Genomic DNA, 7269 nt, shown 5'->3' with positions numbered 1-7269 from the left:
CTTAAAGGAATTCCTTGGTGTGTTAATTGGTCTCTGGAGTGTCATCGTCGCCGCCCATGATGATTTCTTGTGAACTGGGGATGCAAAATTAAGCAGGCGAATATGAATTTCATGGTGCAGGAGGAGACCTCGTGAGACGGCGATGCTAGCGGTCGGCCAAGCTCTGTGCGCCCATGCTCGTCGTCGGGCTCCACGATTTGGTCTCATGTGCCGTAGTGCCTAGGGTACCGAGTGCTCGCCGTCCGGCAACACTGCACGACGTGCACGGGGCGATGGAGGCCAATCCCACCCAGATCGAGACCATAGGCCGTGCTTGGAAGAAGTAGAGGAGGAGGCTTAGTTGCGGCTGTATTTATTGAAGGAGGGCCGGCCGTAGCTGGGTGTATTTGTGTCGTTCACGGCAAGTTGTGGCACCTTATTGTATTAGGACTTTGCTACGGGCTGTGTTAGCCCTTGATGTGGCCCAGGGAGTCTGGCGGGGAAGGGAGCAGGTGTGATCGTTCGATGCACCCGATGTGGTTCCTCGAATTAGTACCACCTTGAGTATATGTTTTAAATTCAAACTGAAAGCGTAAATTCACGGGAAGAAGCACATTGTGACGGTGAACCCGACAAAGTCAATCCGTGCTTTATTATTAGGGAAAGATAGCACAAATGCCCGTGTGTTGCAACGGGAGAAAACATTGGTTCTTACGACTCAAAATTGGCCAGGTCGAACACAGTCTAGCTGCGTGCTAGTGCTCCAAATCTTCTACTGGAAACTTTCATTTCCACTGGCGTTGATGCTCGCACAACCACAGTTGTCTGACTTCATCGCTAGGGCTGCTTTGTTATGGGCAAATGGTTAGACATGTACTTGTTTTAACTACAAAATTTAAGTAAAAGAAGCACAATCCACAATAGCACATTCTCTAGAAAAAACTAATTATGCATAAGAGCACAAGCTTGCTGCCCAATAACGCAATCTCCAAGAAAAATAGCCATTTCTTTTAGGGCTATATACACAGAAAATAGCGAGGTAAAAATTCTTCACAGAGAATGCACATTGGTACTTTTGGATTTTTGGATAAAGAAATGCTTATGATGGCACAACCGATATATGCACATAAGATGATTCTAGGCAGCTAATTGTCTATTTTTAATGAACTAAGAGGGCCTGATGTACTATTTTCTAATTAAAAACTTTTAGGCAAAATAAGTAAAGTTTGGATGGATGAGAAAATTAATTGGAGAAGCAGATGATTAGAAGTTGTATCCAGGCCATTGTTGTACGTACGTGTTTAGGCGGTATGCAGCATCAATTTGTATCTGAGCAGCCCGGCGTCTTGTCCTTGCCGTGTCCGCCTGCACAACTTCGGCCGGCGTCGTGCCGGCGTGCAGGATTGCATCAACATGTTGTCTTCACCGCTGTGTCCGAGCAGCCCAACGTCTCGTCCTTGCCGTGTCCGGCTACAACTCCGGCGTGCAGTACCGACCATGCTTCCTTTCTCTCGTTTTCCTGTGCTTCCTTTCTCTTTCTCAGCTCATTGTTTGTTTCATGGGACGGCTGGTTGATGTTACAAAGAACTTCAAAACGTATATAAACTGATGAGAATCGATTTAACAGGGCGAGGTGGGACTATTGTGAAAATAATAAGCAAGCAACAAACTATTTTTAGCGGCCTTTGTAAGTCGAGGCGTGGCTGCCGGCCATAAGGCCCAGCAGCGTAGCGAGCTGGCAAGTCTCCGGTGATAATTGGGCTACGGTGCGATTTTGGGGAATAGATGGGCTAACGCCCAGGTGTGAACGACCAGCCTATGCGAACCATAGATGGGCTGAGGCGCGGGCGGGGGCGACCAGCCTAACCGGGACGGACTGCTGGGGACGAACAAAGGTTTGAGGAATTGAATCGTTTTAGTACCACCTCGCTTATATGTTTTAAATTCAAACTGAAAGCGTAAATTCACAGGAAGAAAGCGTATTGTGACGGTGAACCCGACAAAGTCAATCCGTGCTTTATTATTAGGAAAAGATAGCAAAAGGGCCCGTGCGTTGCAACGGGAAAAAATATCACATGTTCAAGATTTTAGCAATCCAATCACCGACTTGCATATGTCTAGTTCATTCAAGCACGGGTTCTTCTGCCATGACCTCTAAGCTCATCATGGCTTCAACACATATGCCAGATTATTGCTATATCTCACCGTTAGTCTTTTTAATTTTGAAGAGGCTTGTTGATTGTCTATTTGGGACATATATAAATTGATGGGATCATATGTAAATTTGCGAAGTGGTACGCATTTTTTGGAGTAGATGATACTTCTAATTAATAAAGAATTTTTTATGATATCGAAAGCTGGCAAATGACCCAATAAAGAGAATAGTAAAATGGATGTGGCTGAATCATCTTCTAAAAATAGGGATGTGGCTGAATCATAGGCAGCCCGTGGCACTGAAATAAAGGGTCGCTTTCCCCTAAAAAATGAAATAAAAAACATTCTTTCTATAAAAAGGCAGCTTGTAATGCGCCCAAGTGAGGAGAGGCCGAGCTCTTCCCCGTGATGCCATCTCCGCCGCCTTCCTCTCGGCTCCAGCCGGCGAGCCCAACTGTCCGCTATAACCTCGCGTCGCCGCCCTTCTCTATGCATTCTCCCTTCCCTTCCTCCCTCTCCATGGTCCCCTTCTTCTCCCGTATCTCTCCTCTCTCATCTCTCTCTCCTCCCTGTTGTTCCTTATCCCTACTGCTCCTGTACAATGCAGCGATTTGATGGGTAAAGAAGCGTGTCTATCGATTGGAGAATAATTTTATTTGATCGGTGATTGATGTAAAAAAATCCTATTCGGTGAGTGCTCTCCCGTGTCCAGCCCGCTCGGGTGCCCATCGCATTTGCATCTGGCTGTAGACAACGATTCCATGAGCCCTCTCGCACGGACGACGAGTGTCGTCTTACCCCCACACGCATCGTTGTTTGTCCTCCGATATTATCTTTCTTCTTAACCGCCCTCATCCTCGTCTCTCCCCCATGCCTTTTCTCCCCACACTCTTGATTCTCTCTTCCTTCTCTCCCCTTTTCCCTGTCCAGCGGGGAACTACCACCGTGCGCAGCACTCCCAGTCCCCCCTCAACGGTCGCCACTGCTTCAAGACCTTCCCCGTAGGCTCTCATTCCAGATCGGATCGGATCGAGGCCACCACCGAGCCTCCCGAGCGCCTCCTTTCTCCTTCTTCCTCCACCATATTTCTTTTTCGGTTGGCCATGAGCCATCCAGCAGGGGAGCCTAGCCGCTGCCTTCCAGGTCGCTGGAAGCCGGCACCCGTCCCGTCGTCCCCCCTTCGACCGACGCCGATAGAGCTGCCATTGACCGTCCCGAGCCGTCCCTCGCGCGCGGGGGGGGGGGGGGGGGTGTCTCTGCTTGCCATCGACCGTCCCAGGCCATCCCTCGCGGGCGGGACGCCTGTGTCTCTGCTTTTCCTGTGTCTCTGCCAATTATTTGGTATTCCCAAGGTTTTCCATCTGAGTCGAGGGATTTGTAAACCCCCCCTGCGTTGCAACGAAAGAAAATAAAAACACATACTTCTAGTACAATATAAGCACAACTTAAGATCCCTCCATAGGTTCATCTTATATATTTCAACATTGGCCACATCCGTGTTGTCGCTTATCCTCTTTCCTGCCAACCATGGTCGTGGTGTCCACCTGATCGCAATGTGTCTGAACGTGGCCAATCCCAAGGTGATGGTCCCGGCCACTACCTAAACGCTAAACCCATACACACTTTCCGTTGAACAACATCGTCGCAAGTGAATGTCTAACAATTCTAACCTAATATCGTCGAGCTGGACATGCCCTTCCCGAGCCACGGCCTGCACCTAGTACATATACCATCTCTCATACGCCCATTCACTTTTAAATTGTATATTTGTTTTTGAAAATGCATCGACATTCTTTTTGAAATACATAAATATTTTTTAAATCACATGAATTTCTTTAATTACAAAATATTAGTAAGCATGTGAACACTTCTTAGAATTTTTTTTGCGAATAGAACACTTCTTAGAATTACATGAACAAACTTTTCTTGATAAAAAGGTGAACAAATTTCAATTGGTGTGAGCATTATTTTGATATATGAACACTATTCTTAAAACTACATAAACATTCTAAAATTCATGAACGATTTTTAAAAACTACTCCCTCCGTCCGGAAATACTTGTCGGAGAAATAAATGTATCTAGACGTATTTTAGTTCTAGATACATCCATTTTTATCCATTTCTCCGACAAGTATTTTCGGACGGAGAGAGTACATGGCATTTTTTTAAAGGCACCACCACATAAAATTAGAACATGCATAAATTGGATTTTAGATGTGTGGCAAGTGATCAGATTACACGTCTGCACGTCTAATTTTTTTTCTTGCTATAGTGAACGGGAGGAGAGCTATTCTCAATGATTTACTCTAGTTGTGCCCTGAGCCTGTGCAATTTTCTCGTTCGTGACTACGTGGCTCAGTAAGGAAAAAAAGGGCACTACGTGGAGTGCTACACGAAGGATATTTTGCTTTGACTGGTCAAAGCCCATCGCCAAGCGAAGCAAACCGTACAGCGCCGGAGCATTGCGCGACTGCCGGCGTCCTCGCCGCGCACGATAGTTGGGCTTGATTTGCTGTGCCAGCTCATGGGCTTCGTTCGCTAGGCCTATTCTGGGTATGGAAGGAAACTGAAACTGTGACAACGAAAACTGGACGGACGAAATTTAGTACCACCTCGTGTATATGTTTTAAATTTAAACTAAAAGCGTAAATTCATGAAAAGAAACGTATTGTGACGATGAATCCGACAAAGTCAATCCGTGCTTTATTATTAAAAAAATTTAGGGAAAAGATAGAACATATGCCCGTGCGTTGCAACGGGAAGGATAAATTGCTCGGCTTGCGGTTAGACCATGTTTTCTCGTCTCAGTATTCCACTGTCAACCCACATTACCCAAAAAATAAGGATTATGTGTGTTAGAGGACCTCATAATAATCCTCATATAGATCCTCCCATTAATAGCCCACAATTCCTTTTTACAATGCATGTAGACGTCATGCATCTCATTCCTTTTAATCATCCAATTCCTTCCATCCTTTCATGTATGGCAATATCCTTGCATCCCATAAATAATCCTCAAATCCATCCTTCCTTTCATAGCCCGAAATTCCTTTTTTTACAATGCACGTATGCAACGTCATGCACCTCATTTTCCTTTTAATTATCCGTTTCGACCGTCTAATCCCAGACCTCATCTTAGGGCTTGTTAATTGTCTACATACCGACGTATATAAATTGGTGCGTTCTGATATACTATAGCGAGGTGGGACTATTGATTCAGAAAAGAACATTATAACACAAGGAAAAGCTAGCTTGCTGGTTGCCTTCTTAGATTTGGAAACGGAATAACCTAAAAGCTGGGTCTCGGAACAGAATTTGTACCTCATATCGAAATATTCTAGTCTTTTTGCTAACGTGGACTCTTGGCGTGTTGGTATGGCATGTGTCTCATGTTCTGGTCGGGGGTTCGATTCCATGACCTTTTCTTTTTCTATCGGACAAATCACGGAAAGAAGCGTATTGTGACGGTGAACCCGACAAAGTCAATCCGTGCTTTATTATTAGGGAGAGAAGAGAGGAGAGATAGCAAAAAGGCCCGTGCGTTGCAACGAAAAAAAAGACCTAGCACCATAAATAAGCATATCTCAAGGCCCCTTAGCAGACTTGCACGCACTAAATATGCAATACTCGACAGGGGGCTAACGCCCACAGTTCCTACTAACACTGACAGTATGTATCATGTCCTACAACTCTTGAATCGCCAAGGTCCTTAAGCTAGGACAAAAGTATATAGCAACATGAAAATTAAAAAGAGATCAACATGCTAAAGCATAGGTCCTCCTGCAGAATGGAAATGTAAATCTGGAAAAAGAAGACATTATAGTGAAAGATGAGCAACATTAGATCAATTGTCTAAATTGTGATCAAACACTGTAGAGATATATGATATGACAACAACACTGAGAATGTGATTGTTGTGAAACTTCAACGCGATTGTGCAGTACCTACTGAAGAACACCTTTGTGACATGGAAGTAACTACCATATTTATGTGGCCATCCTTTTTCTATGTGAGCAAATCCAAATCAACCAAAGATATCTGAAACCACTCAATGTCTCGGTAGGCATATTTGTCATCTGACATATTTATCGTATCTCGATGCTTCACTCTTGATTCTCTTGAATCCATCAGAATGGTCTTCTTGGCGCGGACTTTCTCCTTCATCTACTAAAAACCTGATGTCATCAAAAAGACGAATCAGCTTGTACACAAAACATTACATCACTGACAAATTTCTAAGATCAATATATACTCCTCGTTGTGAAGAGTTAGAGCATATCCAAACTGAGAACAGTTAGAATATATCTAGCTAATCCTAACCGAGAAGAGTTAGAATATATCCAAACTTCCTAGCGAGACGTATGTATTTCTAGGAAGCTTAGGCCGGGTTACAATTATGTATGTAATGCCTTAGGAAAATCAAATAAAACAACAGTAAGGGAGCTAGCTACCTCACCCTTTGGTTCAAAGTTGCACAGTCTTGATGCCCGGGAGGAACATGCTGCCCAGAAACAAAAGTTTTTGTTTTCGTAGAAAAAACTTGTTTGTAAGCATGACTGAAAGTACTACCTTGGGTGCGGTATGGGCTGTCCTCATCCTGGTCTTCCAACGTGCTCAGCTTTGGCGGCAGCTGGCGACGTGGTTGCGAGGCTTGGGGGCCATGGCGATGACGTCGTCCAGGATGGCACACAAGCCTGTCAAGCTCGAGGATAGGGGGCTTCGGCAGTGGCAAAAGGATGCGTGTGTGGATGCTCCCTTAGCAGGCGTCGTTGTCGACCTGCTAGTCAACATTCTTCTCTTGCTCTGGTTCTGCTATTATGCGGGCATGTGGTGCTTAGTTTTAATTTCCCTGTCATTCTTGGACCATGACTGATCAATCACCACCATACATTTACATGATCTATTACTCCGTACTTGTTACTCTTGTTTCTTTGCATTGTTTGCTGCGAAAATTATAACTTTGAGGTGCAGATTCACAAGAATGACAGGACAATATTCAAAATATTTTTTTGAGCTTTGTTCATACGAAAAGTAACATTGTAGGTTGGATTGCTAGCTCAAGGTGCATGAGAGATCTAAAAAAACGAAAATCTCCAAGGATCTTTTACCCACGTGCACACACAAATGGGCACACAA

This window comes from Aegilops tauschii, chromosome 4, assembly GCF_002575655.3.
Source record: "Aegilops tauschii subsp. strangulata cultivar AL8/78 chromosome 4, Aet v6.0, whole genome shotgun sequence".
Lineage (NCBI taxonomy): Eukaryota > Viridiplantae > Streptophyta > Magnoliopsida > Poales > Poaceae > Aegilops > Aegilops tauschii.
The sequence above is the reverse complement of the archived record's forward strand: the minus strand, read 5'-3'. Positions refer to the sequence as shown.